This window comes from Cicer arietinum, chromosome 4, assembly GCF_000331145.2.
Source record: "Cicer arietinum cultivar CDC Frontier isolate Library 1 chromosome 4, Cicar.CDCFrontier_v2.0, whole genome shotgun sequence".
Classification (NCBI taxonomy): Eukaryota; Viridiplantae; Streptophyta; class Magnoliopsida; order Fabales; family Fabaceae; genus Cicer; species Cicer arietinum.
The window spans coordinates 20,043,927-20,051,341 of NC_021163.2; positions in this window are offsets into that span (position 1 = coordinate 20,043,927).

Genomic DNA, 7,415 nt, shown 5'->3' on the forward strand with positions numbered 1-7,415 from the left:
TGGACGACTTATGAAAATGCAAAGGTACTCCTAAACTCTAAAGCTCATTTATTTCTAACGTGTGCTTTGAGCGGGGAAGAGTATGATAGAGTCGAAGAGTGCAAAAGCGCTAAGGAGCTCTGGGACACTCTAAGGATCCATCATGAAGAAACAAGTCACGTGAAAGAAGCAAGAATTGACATGGTAGTAAGAGACTTCGAACTATTCGAAATGAAGGAAGAGGAAACTATTGATGAAATGTTCTCAAGGTTAACAATCATATTAAATAACTTGAGATCTCTTACAAAGGTAGACTCCGTTCAAGAAAGGATAAGAAAAATCTTAAGGAGTTTACCAAAAGAATGGAGGCCAATGGTGACTGCCATTACAGAAGCAAGAGACTTGACCAACATGAAATTGGAAGATCTAGCTGGTACTCTAAGAGCTCATGAACCATTGTTGCTGCCTGACAAGCCTAGCAGAAAAGTACTGAAACTTTTCAAAAGATAATGGAATCTCAATCTGGAATATTTGACAAAGCTGGTATTGGCTTTAAAAGTTCTCAAAAACAAAAATTGTATGAAAAATCTTTCTTGCCTAAAAAACAAGAGGATAGGTCAAAATGTACTTTTTGCAAAAAACTTGGGCACACTTTCAAAATTTGTCACGCTAAGAAAAAAGCCGAAAATATAAAGAAAGGATGTTCATTTTGTGGTAAACATGGGCACCATGATTCTATTTGTTATCCTGGTACTCTAAGAGCTCATGAACCATTGTTGCTGCCTGACAAGCCTAGCAGAAAAGGAAAAATGATTGCGCTAAAAACAAGCCAAGCAGAAAGTTCATCCTCTAAGAAGACGGAAGAGGTCATGAAAAAGGAAAACTCGGAGTACCCTCTATCTGAGGAAGAGGATGAACTGGGTCTGATTTCCAGAAGAATCCAGAGGATGATAAATCGAAGAGGACAAGATAGAAGATCTCCTCAAAACGAAAAAACTGACAAAAGTCAGATAACTTGTTTTGGATGCAACAAGATGGGACATTACAAAACTGAGTGTCCTCTCAACAAAAGGAACTCAAGAAGACTTCCCTACAAAAACAAATCCATGATGATTACTTGGGATGATAGTGACGAGTCATCTTCTGAGCAAGAAAAGGATGAAGAAGCCAACCTATGTCTTATGGCAAAATCAGAAACTGAAAAAGTAAGTATTTCAGAACTATGTCCTTCTTGTGAACAATTAGAAATTGAATTTGACAATCTTTTAAATGACTCAAATACTTTATCTCATAAATGTGGTTTTCTCAAAAATCAACTTTATGAAATAAAGAAACTCAATGAGGAACTTCAAGCCAAGAGTGAGAAGTATGAAAAAATCATTCTAGATTTGCAGTTATCTCATGAGAAATTATCTGAGCAGCAAGCACTTTTAAACAAAAAGAATGTCAGAATTCATCCTCCATAAGTGGACACAGAAAAGGAGATTTTAAAAGTAGAGATTGAAGAACTAAAAAATGACATTACCAATTTTGTTAAATCTACTGAAACTTTTCAAAAGATAATGGAATCTCAATCTGGAATATTTGACAAAGCTGGTATTGGCTTTAAAAGTTCTCAAAAACAAAAATATCCAAGAACTCCCCCAACAAAATGAGGTTGTTGAAAGGAAAAATAGAACTTTACAAGAAATGGCTAGAACCATTTTAAATGAAGCCAACATTGAAAAATACTTTTGGGCCGAAGCCAATAACACTGCTTGTTATGTTTCTAATCGTGCATCCATTAAAAAAAATTTAAACAAAACTCCATATGAACTATGGAAAGGGAGAAAACCAAATATTTCCTATTTTCATATTTTTGGGTGTTGTTGCTACATTCTTAATAATAAAGAAAATTTGGGAAAGTTTGATCCAAAATCTGATAAAGGAATTTTTCTAAGATACTCCACAACGTCAAAAGGTTATAGAATATATAATCTTAGGACTCAAACTGTGGAGGAATCCATGCATGTTATTTTTGATGAGTTTGATGACTTGTGTTTAGAAAAAATGGATAAAAATGAAGAAGATGAACCTTCACCCTCTCAAGTACCCGGTCCTCATGAAGAGGATGAGTCTGACCCAGCCTCACAGCAACCTCCAAGAGGATGGAGAACAGTCACACATCATCCTCCAGATCTAATCATTGGGAATACTGAAGATGGTGTTAGAACCAGAAATTCTCTAAAGGAAAACACTACCAACATGGCCATGATATCACAAGTTGAACCCAAAACGATTGATCAAGCTATTGGTGACAAATCATGGGTTGAAGCTATGATGGAAGAACTCTCACAATTTGAAAGAAACAAGGTATGGAATCTTGTACCCCATCCTCTGGACAAATCTATTATTGGGACTAAATGGATATTTAGAAACAAACTAAATGAGGATGGAGAAGTCATTAGAAATAAAGCAAGACTAGTGGCACAAGGGTACAATCAACAAGAAGGAATTGATTATGATGAAACGTTTGCACCCGTAGCAAGACTTGAAGCAATAAGAATCCTCTTAGCTTATGCTACTCATAAAGGTGTAAAACTATTTCAAATGGATTGCAAAAGTGCCTTTTTGAATGGGTTCTTAAATGAAGAAGTGTATGTTCGTCAACCTCCTGGTTTTGAGGATGAGAAAAGGTTGAATCATGTGTTCAAACTCTCAAAAGCTCTTTATGGCTTAAAGCAAGCTCCTCGAGCTTGGTATGAAAGGTTAAGTTCTTTTCTAAAAGAAAATGGATTCATTAGGGGTCAAATTGATACAACTCTTTTCAAGAAGACTCATGAGAAAGATTTATTGATTGTTCAAATATATGTCGATGACATAATATTTGTATCCACAAATGAAATGATATGCAAAGGTTTCTCCAATCTCATGCAAAGTGAATTTGAGATGAGTATGATGGGAGAATTAAAATTCTTCCTTGGTTTGCAAATTAAACAACGAGATGATGATATCTTTATATCTCAAGAAATACACCAAAGATCTACTCAACAAATACAAAATGAGTTCAGCCAAAAGTATGGGAACTCCTATGCATCCATCCTCCATACTCCACAAAGATGATGAAGGAACTCCAATATCTGAAAAAGAGTACAGAGGGATGATTGGATCCTTGCTATATTTAACAGTCAGTAGACCGGACATAGTCTTTGCAGTCGGTCTTTGTGCAAGATTTCAATCTTCTCCTAAAGAATCTCATCTTACTGCAGTAAAAAGGATTTTTAGATATCTTGTGGGCACTATCAATCTAGGAATTTGGTACAAAAAATGTTCAAATCTTGATCTCACTGCTTATTGTGTTGCCGATTATGCTGGAGATAAAGTTGAAAGGAAGAGCACAAGCGGAGCTTGCCAACTTCTGGGTAAATCTCTAATAAGTTGGTCATGCAAAAAAAAAAGTACTATTGCTCTTTCAACTACAAAAGCTTAATACGTATCAGCTGCTCAATGTTGCTCACAACTACTATGGATAAAGAATCAGCTAGAGGATTACTCATTAAGGTACACAAAAATTCTCATCCCCTGTGATAATACAAGTGCCATTAATCTTTCTAAAAATCTCATTCAACATTCAAGATCTAAGCATATTGAAATTAAACATCATTTTATAAGAGATCATGTTCAAAAGGGAGATATAGAATTACTTTTCATTGACACTGAAAATCAATTGGCTGATATTTTTACCAAACCTCTTCAGGAGGATCGGTTTAAATACATCTTAGAAGAACTCTCCATCATAAATTTTCTCAAAGTTATTTAAATATTTTAATTTTGTTATTTTCTGTTTTTATTTTTTATTTTTTTTCTGTTTTTATTTTTTTTCTGTTTTTATTATTTTAAATTTTATTTGGGTCAATATATGACAAATCTGATCCCTCAAATAAAGTCTAAAATTCAGAGGATAGGAAAACTAAAAGAAGACTTTATGTACTTTTTGGTGAAACTTCCTCTTGACAAGTCAATCAAGGCATGTGCATGCTTCTCTTTTTCCATTGGTTAAATGGATGACCCGTCTTGCTTACTTCTCATCCCTCAGTAAATGCGCAGACTGCATTAAATGCAGTTCATCATTATTCCCGCATCATCATCATTACTCTTCATCAATAGCTCTTTTTTTTTCTCTCTCACGCTTTTAATTTTTTTTATTATTTTCTCTCTCTTTTTAATTTCTTTTTCTCTCCATCATTCAATCAGATTTTTCTCTCTCACGCTTTCAACTTCCCACTCACGTTTTCTCTCTCACGTTTTCAACTTTCTCTCTCTCTCATTTATTATATTTCTCTCTCCTTTTATTAATTTCTCTCTCCGTTTTTATTTCTCTCTCTTTCTATCTCATACGTTTTCTCTCTCTCTCAATTAAGCGTTTCTCCCTCTCAATTAATCAGTTTCCTTTCTCTCTCTCAATTAATCAGTTTCCTTTCTCTCTCTCTTCACCAGGAACTCCCTTTCAGTATTCTCAATCCATTCCCTTCTATTTTCTCCTCTCAACAAAAATGGCTCGCATCAAAACTACAGCCAAAAGAAAAATCTCATCTTTTGATCCGAAAACAGACTCACAAAACTATTCAAGTTCTAAATATGTTGGCCAAGGAATAAAAAACAAGTCTGTCTCTCCTCCTAGGGCACCTCCTCAACCGCTTTCTCAAAAAACCAAAAAACCCTCATTTTCAAAACCCACTGCCTCAACTAGAAGGTCTTCAAGAGTTCAGTCAGGGGCTGTCTCTTCTAGCAAAAAGGTTCTTCAGGACTCTACTGTTCATGTGGTTGATTCAGATGATTCCAAAGGAAATACCTCAGCTAAATCGATCCCTAAATCATCTTCCAAACCTTACACTCCAAAAAGGTCAAAAACTAAATCAATTGAACATGATAAACCTACTCCAAAGAAATTTCGTTCATCCAAAACAATTTTTGTTCCTCTTTTTGACTCCACATATTCGGAGACAAATTATACCTCAAAATGGATCAATAAATATGTGGTTCATGGCAAGCACATTGACCTAATTAATTTGAAAAATGGTGGCTTTAACGTTGAAGAAGTGTTTGATAAGTTATGATAGACCTCCTTTTCTAGAGTAAATGAACCACAATACCCACGGCTGGTAAAGGCATTCTATGTTGCATGCAATGGTTGTAAAGGAAGCCCTAGTTTCAGTTTTGTACTTAAAGGAGTACACTTGGAAGTAAACTCCACTACATTATGCAAAATCCTTGGCCTACAAGATGCTGGAGCCCACTGTTTTGCTGAAACTTGGTATATGCATATTTGATCACTCGAACTTCCGTTCTTCAAAATATGCTGATAAATCCTCGTAAACCTCTCGTAGCTTCAAACCTTCCTCCTATGTGTCGGATTTTTCACAACATTTGTGTTCACTCGATAGTGCCTCGAGTTGGGAGCTTTGAAAAGGTAACCGAACTTGATATTCTGATTATTCATCATATGTTACTGGAACCCCCCTTCATTTGGGCAAATATCATATTTAGCTACATGTTGAATGCTGCCATTATGGGTCGATCAGCTCCCTATGGGATGATCTTGACCAAAGTCTTTAAGTTCTTTAAGGTACCTCTTGATGATGAAGAAAGTATTCAGTGCAATAACTTATTTTCTATGAAAAATATCAAACAAATGTGCATTGATCTGCCTGAACAAACCCTCACCTCAAGGAAGAAGAAAAATGCCTCAAAGAAACAGAAATCTGTCTCTCCACTATCTCATTCTGGCACCCCCTCATTTAACTCCGTTGGCTCAACACTTCTTCAATCTCCACAACTCAGTAACAATCCATCAACACATATTGCCGCTCCTTCAGTTGAGGATGTAGTTGAAGAAAATCCTCCACAACGTGCGGAGGATGGTGAAGACTTACTCTTTGATCTGAACGTATCATATGATCACCATTCTTCAAAAAGCCCTCATAGGAACATGCATGTGGAAGAATCCACATTACCATCTCAAGTAAGTCTAAACTCTTCTCCTATATCTCCAAATATTGCTCCATCTAATTCTGATCCAGATTTACAAGAAAAATCCAAATCTCCTTTGGCTCCATATTTTGAAAATTTCTCCAAGGATAGGGCTAAAAGTTCACAAACCAAAAGTGCACGTGATGATTCAACAACCAACATGAAATCGGCAGAAACTGAGAACAAAAAGTTTTTAACGCTACTAAAGACCATTAGGAAATACCAAAAGAAATTGTTGGTTAACTTTTCTCACTTTCAGAAAACCATCGCTCAGTTTGGACTCATTTTGGAATGGGTTACCAAACACTTGGGTTCATCTGCTGCTGCCAATGACCAACCTCCTATGCTACCGGCCCAGTTCTCCTTTGTCCCAAACTCTACATCTTCATCATTTGCAGGATCATCTTCAGTTGAATGACTCTGTTTTAAATTTTTTTTATACTTTTTGATGTTGTCTTAATTCAGGGGGAGTCAGATTATGGATTATATTTTGTCTTATGTTGGTTAACACTTTGATATTATGTTTAAACTCATATTATATTTGCTGATGTTATGGTTGAACTCATAAACCTTTGGTATTTTGTTTAAATTGCTGGAACTTATTTTAGGTGTTAATGAATGTTCTATTTACCTCAATATTGCATAATTTCAAAAAATTGCTTTTACTTGAATGTTAAAAGAGAAATTTTTAAAACTTATCACTTGTATGATTGAGTGGGAGTTTAATTATTTCATTCTCACATATAACAAAAATCATAATCTAAAGAATTTTGTCATCATCAAAAAGGGGGAGATTGTTGAGACAAAATCTCTCTCAAATGGTTTTAATGATAACAAAATTAATTAAAAGATTATGATTGAGGTTAATAACTAATCTGTGCTTTTGAGTGTATTCATATAAGAAAACAGGTTATTATTCATTAAGGCAAAAAGAAGAAAATTTTGATTTAAATGCTAAGTATGAAAATGTCGAGGATGGCCTCACGAGTTGGTGAAACTGCAGTTCTGCATCCTCGCTGATTTGAATTCATTAAACAAATGCATAATAGTATTAAAGAATGAATTATTTGAATTCATTCAACAAAGGCATAATAGTATTAAAAAAATGAATTGTTTGATTCATTCAACAAAGGCAAAATACTATTAAAGAATGAATAAAGAAAAGCTTTTGAAGAAAATGAGTAAGGAGGCAAAAGAAAGGTACGAGGAAGGATTACACTAGCATGTGCCTATAGTCAACATCTTGAAAAGCATCCCAACACTTTATGAAAGCAACCCATCATGTCATAGGCAAATGCTACATCAAACAAGTCCAAAATAAATTGCTCACATGTCTTAAGGCAAGGAAAGAGAAAATGACTTCACACGTGAAGCCTTTACAAAGCCTTGAAGAAAGGAATGAAAATGACATCACATGTTCTTACAAG